The 13285-nt window shown below is 40.6% G+C and overlaps 1 protein-coding gene across 4 annotated transcripts in view; it reads right to left on the bottom strand.

The window, feature by feature from the left end:
* Window positions 1-13285, bottom strand: part of LOC149313257 (receptor-type tyrosine-protein phosphatase alpha-like) — a 163151-nt gene that overhangs the window by 99874 nt on the left and 49992 nt on the right. For all 4 annotated transcript variants that reach the window (XM_089526368.1, XM_089526372.1, XM_089526370.1 and 1 more), the window contains exon 2: window positions 5424-5505. The gene's annotated coding sequence lies outside the window, so the exon portion shown is untranslated. The remainder of the gene's footprint in view (window positions 1-5423; window positions 5506-13285) is intronic.

The following is a 13285-nucleotide window of genomic DNA, read 5'->3' as shown; positions in this document are numbered from 1 at the left end:
CTGGCTTCCACTTGTGGGATCTTCCATTTTATGGAGTTCTGTTCCATGCAACTCTGGATCCAAAATGAAGTCTGCATAATTTTTCATGAAAAGCCACATTCTCTGTTACATCAAAACTCAGGCAATGTACAGCTGCTTAATTACGCCCATATTCCAGGTTTTGGGTGGAGAGACCCGAAGGCAGGGACCCATTCAAAATGTTTGAATTATGCAACTGTTTAATTGTATCTCCCACTTAACTATGTGCAATTAATTATTATTATTCTGTTTAATTAATTACAATTTTATACCTGTTTTTCCTAACCTAGGTTAGTGGTAATCATATGAGCAGGTTAGGTGAACTGACACTTGTCACTTAGGGCATTTCATGGTGGTAGGAGAATTCAATTTCTCCTCCTTCCAAACTCTCTAATCCAATTCTCTCTTGGACACTACATCACTGCTTATAAAGCCAAATAGGTTAAAATCCTGTTTCATTAACATTCAGAGGTATCAAATCATGCCCTTTTCAAAATCTGGATTCTAAGATGATATTCAGCATCTTCTGAATAGGTTGTTCTCCCTCTAAATCATATGCACAGTTTCAAATACTCTTATATCCAACCCAGTTTTTTAGAGGCACAAGTGGCTTTCATCCAAAGCACCACTCATTAGCTGAAATGGTGCCCCAATTGTGTCTCCTCTTGGGCAGAGATAGTCCACCTGAAATTATCCATGGATTGGTGCCTTCTGGTTTGGACTACTCCAAAGTTTTGTACATTTTGCTGCTTTTGAACATCGTTACTAACGCCAGTTACTGAACAATGTTTTTCACTAACTGGAACCAGACACATGGAACAAATTATGAAAGTTTAGAAATAGCTACAGAAAATTGCTCCTGGAAAGGAACTGGCAGATAGAGTTCTGGTTTTAACTTGCCATGCCTTTAGCAGCTTGGCACCAAGGCAGCAGCTCTAACATGAGCTTGGCTGGCCATTAACGGCAGAGTCTGAAAGCAGGCAGATTGTGACAGGGTCCTTTTAGGGCACCTGCCTTTTGAACTCCTCAGAGATAGTCACCTGGTAGTGTCTGTATACTTCTTGTGGTGAAAAATGAACATCTTCCTTTTTTTTGCTTTTATGCTGGATTTTTACCATCTGCTATGATCTGTTTACTTTGTCTGATTTTTCTTACATACTTCCATTTTATTTTTTGTTTTATCTACAAACTGTCCTGGAAGCTGGAGAGTAACCAATACATTTTTGAAAGGTAAACAATCTTCCTCTTTCCCCATACTGTCCGCCAAGTGGAAGTTTAGTTCTCAAGCAACACAAGTTTACTCTAAGGTTCCCTGCTACTCTGTTGCCTGACTTTTCCCGTAAAACCAAATATGGCGTTTACTGCTTTATTTCCTGCATTAATGTACTAATCCTATGAGAAGGACACAGCCAAGTGTGTGTGGCAGCAGTCATAAGGCAGAGCTGTTTCAATGTTCGGTTCCTAAAACTTCTCAGTTCCTATTTCCCAACTACTTCTACCTATAAAAGGCTTGGCTCAGATCTCCTTGTCAACCTATAAATCTTAGTTTTATTTATTGACCTCTCCCCTCCACTCCTCCCTTATGCTTGTGAGCATTTTGGAAGGCATGTCACTGTAGAACAGAGATGGGAAACATCTGAGCGTCCAGGGACCCTCTTGAGATATCCTTAAAAATGGAGAGGGCAAATATAGCTAACTACACCCCCAGAATGCAATTCTGTCCCCCTTGTATTTTTTTATTTTTATGTTTAGGTCAACCTTAACATACTTGTGATGTCTCACTACACTACAGAAAGCCTAAGCAGAAGGACTATGAGACTGACAGGTTTTATTCAAACACATAATGTGCATATCATTCTCGCCTCTTAATAATAAACTTAGGCCCTATACAGATTGGCCTGAAAGGCCGGCCTGTGGGTGGAGTCAGGGTGCAACGTCCTGATGATGCACACCCCAGGGCAACATGGTGCTGCGTGCTGCTCCAGATGGCACGCAGCATCATGATGCACCTCCGGCACTGCACCCAGATGACACAGCACCAAAGGGCCGCCATACAGCCACGCTGCCATGGGTATAGCACCCTTTGGAGGACGCAAAAAGGAGTTGCTTTTTGTAGCTCCTTTTTGCACCCTCCAAAGATCAGATCAGAGCCACGGCATGAGGTTGCCGTGGCCCAATCCGGCCAAGAAAGAGGCAGCCTCCCACCGCCCCTTAGGGGCAATCTGTATAGCCCCTTAGTTCTCCTGTGCCAACAGGAATAAAGTCAGAATAAACTGAGAAACAAATGGAAGGTTATATAATGTATGGTGCACCCGCGCTATAGGCGGGCACTCCAGATGTGGCGACAGGGGAAAGACTGGTGCGCACGCCCGCGGCACACACACTCTCCTGTGCTGCAAGCACAAGCCCCATTCAATTGAATGGGACTTGAGCATGCACATTTTTCGGCTTATACGGGGGGGGGGGAGGGGGCAGGCGGAACGGATCCTCCACGTAAACCAAGAGACCACTGTAACTTATAGGTTACTCAATTTTAAAAAGGTAAATTCCAAAGATTAAATGTAACATGTTGTCAAAAGTCCCACCTGGCTACATCTCAGCCTAACTGAATCAAGAATGTCTAGATGAAGAAAGAGGAAACTGAAAATCTGCAGAATTAAAAGAAAAGTCAGTAGCAACAGACACACACACACACACACACACACAATCTTTGGATCAGAGTAGTACAAAAGAGTGATCTAAAGAAGCTTCTCATACTTTCAAGCAAACATTTTAAAAGGACAAAGACAGATTTGTAAGTAATTTTTAAAAAGATGCCCTTTAGAAAAGGGTAATTCTTGCACCCATTTGAACAGCATTAACATATTTCTGTTGCTGTGTGCCTCCAAATCATTTCAGACTTATGGTGACCCTAAGACAACCTTTCATAGGGTCTTCTTGGCAAGAAGCTTCAGAGGGGGTTTGCCATTGCCATCCTCTGAGGCTGAGAGAGTGTGACTTACCCAGGGCATTTACATGGCCAAGTCAGGATTTGAATCCTGATCTCCAGAGCTGGAGTCCAATACTCAAACCACTACACCATGCACTAGCTCTCAGTGAGAGTGAGTAAGTAAGTAAATAAATAAATTAATTAAATAAATTGACTTATTTACATCTATTTTAATAGATGCCTTACTGACAAGTTGGGAAATCTAGGCCAGTGCAGGGAGACAGGAGGATGTACCCAGTTTATTACAATCGATATCTAAAGTTATTAATGTCAAAAGCAAAAGAAAGCTGGCAAATGTTACTGGCAAGCTCAGTGCAGCTGTGAGCAGAGCTTCACCTGCCAACAATGACAAAACTCAAGCAAAAGCCAGCAAGGGGATTTGAGGATATCTAAGACATAGAAGAGCAGGGTACAGTACTGTGCACTTGTGCCTTTGTGGTGGAAATAAGCAGGGGGAAGCAGTCAGAAAAGTCCTCCAAAGCATATTGCTACAGCCATCTGCTCAGAAATGACAACTATAATGCGGCCTTTATATATTCTTCAACCACCCTGAAAACAACTCTCCTTCTAAATCCTTGGCCTAAGACAAGTTATTAAGGATGAAGTAAGTGACAGTTTATTCAAGCAGATGGATTCATTCTAAACTCATTGGTCTCTAGTTCAGTGATGTTAGAGGGTTGCCACCACATCCTTCCTCCCACACACATGTATGACAACCTATAAACTCCAAAGGTTCTGCAGTATTAAAAGGATATTTAACTCATCATTTTGATTGTTTCTTCAGGGATTGATTTGCTGATTTTTTTTTGCAACATTCCTGAGTAGTCATCCCCAAATTAGAACTTACCTAAATTAAATGTGTGTGTCTACAAGATCATCTATTATTCTCTAAACTTTGCATGATTTTTTAAAATTTTACATAAAGTACTGCAAACCACTCAGCCAGATCAAGCTTTAATGCAGGGGTGAGGATTGTGTATCCTCCAGATGTTGCTGAACTACAACTTCCATCAGCCCTAGGAGAATAGCCAATGGTGAGGGAAGTTAGAAGTTCCAGTCCAAAAACATCTAAAGGGCTACAAGTTGCCACCCCTGCTTTAAAGCAGCTGTCATAAACCTGTTCTCTTCGCACCATGCCCACCTTCTCTCTGTAGACAAAAAAAAAATCCTTCTACTTGGATGATGTTGTAAAGTCAGCTTTGATTTATGGTGACCCTATGGTGACTAGATACCTAGTCACTGATTACCCTGTTCAGGTCTTCCAAACTGAGGGCTTCCTTGATTGAATCAATCCACCTGAAGTGTGGTCTCCCTTATCAAATATTATCTTTACTAATGAGTTACATCATCTCATATTATGTCCAAATTAACCTCAGTTTAGTCATCTTTAGCCATTTTTGCTTCTAGTGAGAGTTCAGACTTGATTTGCTCTCTTTTTAGCAGTCCATAGTATCCGTAGAACTCCACTTAGGTTAACAGTTCTTCAAATCAACTCACAACATTTTTCATGCAACAGACTAACACTGATGTTCCACTAGAAGTGGTCAGAGTAACAGCTACCAATAAAACTTTCCAAATTTTCCCAGTGTTTCATTCCAGGACCCACTGTGGATACCAAAATCCATGGATGCTCAAGTCCTATTAAATATAGTAGCATACTAAAATGGTGTCCCTTATATAAAATGGCCAAAGCAAGCTTTGCTTTCTGGAATATTTAATATAAGCCATTGATGCTTGAATCCATGGATAAAGAATCCACAAATACAGAGGGCTGACAGCAGTAGGGGAGAAACCAGTCTTGCCAAGCCTTTAATATTCCAGTTACCATATATACTCATGTAAAAGTCGACCTCATGAATGAGTTGAGAGAAGGTTGAAGGGCCAAAATCATGGATTTTTATATGACCTGAGGATGTCGACGGTAAAACTTAGGGGAGGAGAAGGTTTTAACATTGGCTTGAGAAGGGAAATGAGTGGAGGGAAGTGGGATGTTTGGTGATCACAGAGATCCAGAGAAGGAGGAGGATGAGGAGAGAAGGTTTTAGTATCGGACTGAGAAGACAGTAATCTCTTGCATACACACAAACATACACATGTGCAGACATAGACACACTCCTGGCTGGGCAGCTTTTTCAGAAATCACTGCCAACACAGGGAGAGTGGCGCATCGGAGTGCTTTTTAGGACCTTTCTAAGCAGTATTACTATACTGACTTGTATATAAGACAACCCCAGATTTTAGGGTCAATTTTTGGGCATAATTTTTTTCAATTTACCAAGTTGATTATATATGGTATATATAAGACGACAGCTGCCTTACAGTAGTACCACTGGTCCATCTAGCTCAGAGTCAGTTCTGTTTGGGCTCACCAGCAGCATCTCTTCAGGATTTCAGAGAGGATTTTTTCAAGACTTACCTGGAGACTGAATCTGGAACTTCCAACATGTGAAGCATGCAAAGCGTTGGTCTTAGCACCAAGCTATTGTCCTTCCTGTAACCTAGAAAAACAAAACAAAAAGGGGGATTTTATTGTACAGAATGACTAGACAGAGGCCCAACTGTACTGAAAATTTGTGGCATGACTGTGTTGCAACACACTGGGTCAAAAACCCATGGAGAAGCTGTGCATTCATGAAGTAAAATCCTGAAGGGCTGTGTGTTTAATTGCTATAGTCTAAGGATGAACGGTTTTGTTATCATGGGCACATATGGCCTACTCAGTGAGAGCTGCTTCCCACACATTGGTTTTCATGCGATTGCAAAGCATTCCAATTGACACTGAACACACAGTAACCTTTAAGAATCTTTCCCCACACTTATTTCCACTGGTAAGCATTGTTCCATGACATGGACACATATTTAGCAATACTTGCACAAATTACCTTTCCATTTCAGTTGGCTTATGAGTGGGTAACAGAAGTTGCTCAGCTCTTATGTTTGCAGGAGTGGCAAGACTTTTCAGTTAAGTCTTTTGCTCCTTCTGTTTCTTTCACGAGGCCATCAGATGCTATCACATATAAAGAAGCCATCAGAGAAAACAGTAACCAAATTGATCATGCTGTGAAAGAAAGCCCTTCCAAAAAAACAAGAACAAAAAAACAAGTCTCTCTCACGCAAAATTAAGACAAAATGGCTTACAGGAGAGTGGATACAATCCTGGCATATTTAAACTGAATTTTATGGCACAATTCTAACCATGTATATTAGGAGCCAAGTTCTGTTTAATCCAAAGGAATCCAATAGTGCACAGAACTGCAGTTCTATATTTCATTTACTTGAAAGACTTGAGCATATGCCTATCATTGTTCTATAGCTGGCAGGATTGTTCTTTTCTTTTCTTAAATCTGATATTGTGTTTTAATTTTGAATAAGCATTCTTCCCCTCCGCCAACTATTTTCCTCCTCTGTTTCAGGCTATTCACACACTTTTTCAACTGGCTAAACCATCCATAATCTTCAGGCCCAGGCAGAGTAACAGCCAATGTGATCTTTCTTGCTCCATTTCCAAGAGACTATTTCCGTTTTAAAAGCTGACACTAGACACTATCTAATGTAAAACACAGTTGTACATGCTAGTCACTCTAATCTCATACAATTGTAAAGTCAGGACTCCAAAACCCCAGCTTCCTCTTGCATATATTTTAGTGCATAGCTAGGCTACAATTTGACCCCACCACAAATAACAGTGCGGCCAGAATCCTCAATCATCCCATTAATTCTCAACACTTTTAACTACTGAGAAATGAGAGACTGCACCCTTCCCCACTCCTGCTTTCCCAGCTGTGAGTCCACAGCAAGCGGTGTCAGAATAAATCAATGTTTGGAAAATGCAGGCACCCAAAAGAACTAGGAGAACAGATGCATTCCTATGCAGATTTGTTTAAACAAAAGAAGAAAACTGACTGTCCTGTAACTGTCAATCTATATGTAAGCGTCTTAATAGAAACCCATGTTCATATTACTTGAAAAGCTCAACAAACGAAACACAAAACATGCAGGCTTTGCAGATTGCTTTCCAAAATAATCTACAGGAAATTTCTGCTGCAGAAGGAGCAGAGTGCATTCTGTATGCAGCACAGGCCCAAATCCTCATGGAAATGACCGCCTAGACTTCAGTTTCCTAGAAACACCAGCCAGAAGAGCCAAAGATAAGGAAAGGCTACAATCAAAATATCTGGAGGGCCCAGGATTCCCCACTGAGGCCTTTTTAAAAAACACAAAACTGAGTTTTTGAAGCGATGCAGGCTCATCAATTAAGCAAAAAGAGCAGCCCAGCATGTGCATACAATTTACACATACTTTCTCTGTGAAAAGAGGTGTATATCCATTACAAATATTTTATGATATCTTTCTTAATTTCCTAGAGAATTATATAGGGGCAACATCTACTGATCTTTCTTACTTTCATGTGAACAGAAACAGAAATGCTAGTACAGTGATTCCCAAACTGGACATCCAGGTGTTTTGGACTTCAGTTCCCAGAATCCCATACTCTAGGCCAAGGGTCCCCTCTTTATGGGATTTTGGACTTCAGCTCCCAGAATCCCAGACTATTGGCCAACAGGGCTGAGGCTTCTGGGAGCTGAAGTCCAACATCTCATAAAGGGCACAGTTTGGGGACCACTGCTCTAGGCCAAGATGGCAGAAGCTTCTGGGAGCTGAAGTCCAAAACACTTGGAAGGCTGGAGTTTGGGAATGTGCTAGCTAGCGTATTTAGAGCCCAACTACAGAATAAAAAGTACTATGGGAAATAAAGAATCACAGAATCATAGAATCATAGAGTTGGAAGAGACTGCAAGGGCCATCCAGTCCAACCCCCTGCCATGCAGGAAATCCAGATCAAAGCATCGCCGACAGATGGCCATCCAGCCTCCGTTTGAAGACCTCCAAGGAGGGAGACTCCACTACACTCCGAGGTATATACTTTTATATCTGTAAAATTTTTAATAAAACACTGAAGCTATAGACTTCAAAGAAGTCTTTTCTTCTCTGAAGATGCCAGCTACAGATGCTGGCGAAACAGCAGGAATAAATTCTTTCAGAACACAGCCACATAGCCTGAAACCCCCCCCCCCCAAAAAAAAAAGTCTTTCCCCCCTTTTAAACAACCTTTGGGTTTCTATGAAACTCAGAAGTGAACACCATAAAAAAGCAATGAGTCAGGGCAAAACCTACATACTGTGTGACAAACAAATTGTCCCAATACCAGAAAGCCCCTGCTTATTTGATGGGTTAAGGACTGCAGCACTGTCAGAAACTGCCATTGGTTGAAAAGCAGAATCCATGCAGGGAACATGAGTGAATTATAGTGGCTTGCTTGGGGTTTTCCATGCGTGCTGCTTGAAATATCTCCAAGCAGACTTGGTGCCTTTTCCCCTCCTCTCATACAAGCAGTGCAAATGCGGCTGATTCCAAGCAAGCCTCTGCAGGCAAGAAGAACTGATAAAAGAGTGGATCCCTCCTGGGAGTAATGGAACTTAATTTGCAAGCGTTGAAAGTGTGTTGTCATATAATGGGGCGTCTAAAAGCGGGGGATTCTTGTGTAACAATCTTGACAGTCTACTGACATCAGAACACAGTTATGTCTCATTTATCCAAAATATAACCTCTAGTATTTAAAAGTCAGTTTTAATGAATTTTTAAACAAAGCATTTATTGAATGCATCATTTAAAAATCAATGAATCACCATTTAACCAATTAACTGTTTTAGCTGATCTAAATGCCATAGCTGAAAGGTCATGTATTTTAAATAGATACGCATGTCTTGTGAACACTATTTGTGAAATTCAAACATATCCATGGGGAGCATTCAATGGGCTACTTTAGCACCAACAAGTCTTGAGCATGGCCAGTGGGATTTTTTTTTAAATAGTGATAGATTACTTATTTATAGGTGCTATATTCCAGGCTAGTTTTTGCAAGTTCCTTTGTTCCAAAAAGCAGGGACTGGGGAAGTAGTTCAAGAAACACATTTCCAAAGTATGTTGAATTGTACAGCTCTCTGCATATACCAACCAGAGCATCTCCTACAACTTGTGAAATTGTCATGACAATACTTGTCATGCTCAGTCTAAGCACAATTCCTAAGATCAGTTCTTGGTAAACCTTATTACAAATGAGCAGGAGTATCTCTGTCTTTTGAGGGAAACACACAGGAATAAAAGCACTTGGTCCTCACAGGATGATTGTGCCTTGGTTGTATTTCTCATCACAGTGTTTTACACTAAAATAGACATACTGAAGTTCCTGTTAAGCCCAGTGAGGTTCCTTGGCAGAATTTGTTTAGAGGTGGCTTTCCCCTGAGGCTGAGAGAATATGACTTGCCCAAGGTCCTCCAGTGGGCTTCCATGGCCAAGCAGAAATTTGAGTCCCCATCCAATACTCAATACAACTACTACACCATGTGAGCTCTATTACAAGGAGGGTCTCTAAAACCCAAAACAATTAGTATCTTCTCCCCCAGTTATAAATGTTTTGTTTATTTTATATGCTGGCTTTCTCCTGGGTTGGAGAATTTTGTACACTAAAGCCCCGGTCCTGAGAGTAAGCTATTTGGAATACCATTTTACAGGCTGTAAATTAAATCTTACTTAATAACTGAATAAATTAATATGCTTAGTTCAGTTCAAAAGGATTTCTTTTTGAGAGGACACATATAGGATTGTGCTGCAAAGTGTTCAGAAAATCTGACATAAAAGCCTATAAAGAGCATTCAAATCTCCCAAATAGGGAAAGCTGAATTACAGGGGGGTTTTCTTCCCACTGAAAGGGGCTTTTTTGTCATTTTTTAAATTTCCACCCCATACGGAATTTGATCCATTGAAAGGAAACTCTCTTTCAGCTGGAAAAAAGAAAAAGAAAAACCATAAGCAATGTTTAATACCTGCTGCACATCCTCAAGCTATAATCTATGAGTACAAGGAAAAGAATTCCCCAGACATGCTATCTATTACTTGCCTCAAAACTAATATGGAAAGGGAAGCATTTTATTGCAGATAGCAATGATGTTGCTGAAAGTTTCTCATCAAAAATAATAACATTAATGAGTGCCTTTGTCTGTTCCTAATATCAAACTAAGCAGCTATACCTTTTCCTCCTCATATCCGGCTTGTGTAAGAACAGGGCTCTCTTTTAGCCAGTTAAACCTGTTGCAGCTGGACTCTCCAGCTAATTGAAGGCAGAAGCAAAGCTTTCCAAGTCCAGCCTTTTTTGCTGCCAAGGAAAAGTCGCATTCTTAACCACTCATTAGAGTGTCACTGTCATATACAAAGACTGCTTCAGTGGATGGCAAAGAAATGTTGCCTCTCATCACTGATACCTCAATTAAAAGCAGGGTCAAACAACAAATGTTTTGGGATACAGGGCCTGGAAGAGACACCAAGACGCATTTTTAAAAAACATTTGGGAACAATCCTGGCTTCAAGTAGTTATCTTCTATTTTTCTGCTCATCTCCAATTTGAACTGCCAGAATCACAAATAATAAATCTATTGTGGTCAGAATACTGGCCTCAGACTACTGAATATTAATATCACATAGTTAATGGGTACTTCTATAATCACCATAAGCTGATTTTGACTATAGTCGCCCACATAAAAACTTTGGGGGTTTCTGGGGATCATACCAATCATGAGATGGTGACAGTTTGCTTTAACATGACACCGGGGCGGCGGCGGGGGGGGGGGGGGGATTTTAATAAAATTACCATGCACAGACCAAATATATGACAATGCCAACTTTTATCAGCCACCACAGAAATAGTTGGCAATGGTAACATCCATGAGAATGTGTCCTTCACATGCTCTTGAGCAGTTTCCATTTATTGCTGCCAGCCTGGCACAGAAGGCTTTCTCTGTAGGATGAATCTGTGAAGTACAGTAAAACTTAGCACATTAACTTTGTTTGAATACCACCTACTAAACCCAGCCATCTGACACTCAGCATGCTTCAAAAACTATGAGGAAACAAACATCACTTTACATATAATGTATAAAATCATAAATATATATTATATAGGAGAAATAAGCAATGGAATTTGTAAAAGCACTTGTGCTTTTCTTTCTGGCAATGTATATGCATCTTTTATCCTGGCTAGCCATCCCACAGATTGGAGCATCTGTGGATGGCCTGACCTCATTATCGTCAATGGTGGTGTGTGCATGTAACCATGTCGACACGGGATATGCACATCAACGTCCATTGAAGGTAATGGGACTTGAGGTACCACAATTTTTGGCACCTGTGGGGGTATCTAGAACCAAGCACCAGACAATACAGAGGGTCAACTGTAAAAGCTCTATATGACCAAACCAAGCACAGACATACCCTTTCAACCTCTGATGAATTCTGGGGAGGCGGTACTGTTGTGAAAAATGGCATAGAAAGAATATCAGGGAGAAACTGACTATGTAATAAACTATATCACAACAATGTCCCAAAGGAACTCCAACATATATATCATGATCATGTATTTATATGGAGAACCACACGAAGGTAATACTGCAAAACACAGAATACAAAATCCAAAGTGCTATAGAAAACTATACAGTGAACCCTTCCGTTCTGCGGAGGATTCCCTCCTCTGCCGCATCCCTCGCCCGCATAAGGGGAAAAGCGTGTATGCCCATGCCCCACTGGAAATAATGCGTCGTGAGTCTGCGACGCAGGGCAAGCACCATCATTTTTACCCTTGCGTAGTTCTGCGTAGGCTGAAAGTCGTGTATGGCATGCCCGCATATGGCGCTGGCTAACTGTATATCCCAAACTATGTCCATGTGCTTCCTTTTGTTCTGACAACCTCTGTTCCAGTAAAATGATTTCCACAAGCAGTAAATGGCAAAATGATCCAGCAAGATCATTTCCACAAATGGTAGATAGGTAGCAGATGCAAGTGGAATGTGCTCTTTCTGATCTTCACAACCTCTGATTCAGAAATATTATTTCCACAAGTTCATAGGCAATACCCCACACATTGATGGTTGCAGCAATACAGCAAACAGGTTGTGGAAGCTGTAGGTAGTAAATGGATAGCAATGGTGGTGGAAAGACAACTATCTCCAGAGTTTTTTGAAGCCATTTTGATATTTCTTCATCAGTAGTAATAAACTATATATTCCAGTTAAGTATCAACTCCCAAAATCAATATCCAAGATGCAGTTTTTCCAAAAACTTTCCAACAAACTCTCTCTTGGAAATAAGCTTTTCCTCAATGGATATAATAAGATTTAATAAGAAAAATGGCATCACATTTCATTTCTCAAATATTATCTAATCCCAAGACAACAGAGGAATGCTGCCATATTCAAAGCAGAGCAACTCTTTCCCATATAATATTATCAAATAATGGGAGCTTGATACCTGGATCCTATCTGAACTTGTAAGATAAGCAGAGTCAGCTCTGGTTAGTATTGGATGGGAGACCACCAATGAATACAGGTGCTGTAGGCTATATTTCAGGGAAAGAAACTGGCAGAACCACCTCTGAATATTCCTTGCCTAAGAAAACCCTATGAAATTCATGAGGTTGCCACATGTTTACTGGCAACTTGAAGGCAAGCAAGCATGCATGCATGCATTGAGAGAGAGAAAGAGAGAGAGAGAGAGAGAGAGAGAAAGGCAAATATTCTTTTTTCAAAAGTATACAGAAAAATGAGGGGAAATGAGGCACAAACAAGCTTTGTATCAGAACTATGAGGAAGGACATTTACACCTCATTTTCACTGGTCAAAATGGAAAACGTAACGTTTTTTAAATAGGAATTCATTTCCTAGAATGTGGTGGTCTTTGTGAGTTATAGTCAAGTCTTTCCACTTGAATTTTTAGTTGAAGCTCAACATTCCTGTCTGCAGTTTATTATGGTTCAATTATGGAAAGCAAAAGTACCATTTCTGTACCTACGTGGTGACATACATTATTTTTGGCTACACAAGGAAGTCCCAAAAGATTAAGATAGAAACCTCAACCTACTGCATTTCATTGTGTATAAACAAATAAATAACAGTACTAAATAGCACTGGTAATAATGAGTTGTTATCCAGAAACTAGGGAAGGGGCTATTGTTCTTCTCTCCTGTCTGTGGACTTCCCATAGGCATCTGATAGTTACTGCAGAGATATTGGTTTGATCCAGCAAGACTTTTATTTCAGCTTTCTTTAAAAAAAAAAATCTTATGGTGCTGGGTTTTGTATGCAATGAAAGTTTCACATTTGCACAGGGAATTAGATGCGTTTCCAGGTGGTTGGGAGAGAAGAGGACAGATGTACTCCCAGATGGATGGAT

This window comes from Sceloporus occidentalis, unplaced genomic scaffold (assembly GCF_023333645.1).
Source record: "Sceloporus occidentalis isolate IW3139 unplaced genomic scaffold, rSceOcc1.0.p SCAF_5, whole genome shotgun sequence".
Lineage (NCBI taxonomy): Eukaryota > Metazoa > Chordata > Lepidosauria > Squamata > Phrynosomatidae > Sceloporus > Sceloporus occidentalis.
Note: the sequence above shows the minus strand (reverse complement) of the source record. Positions and strands in the feature narration are given on the sequence as shown.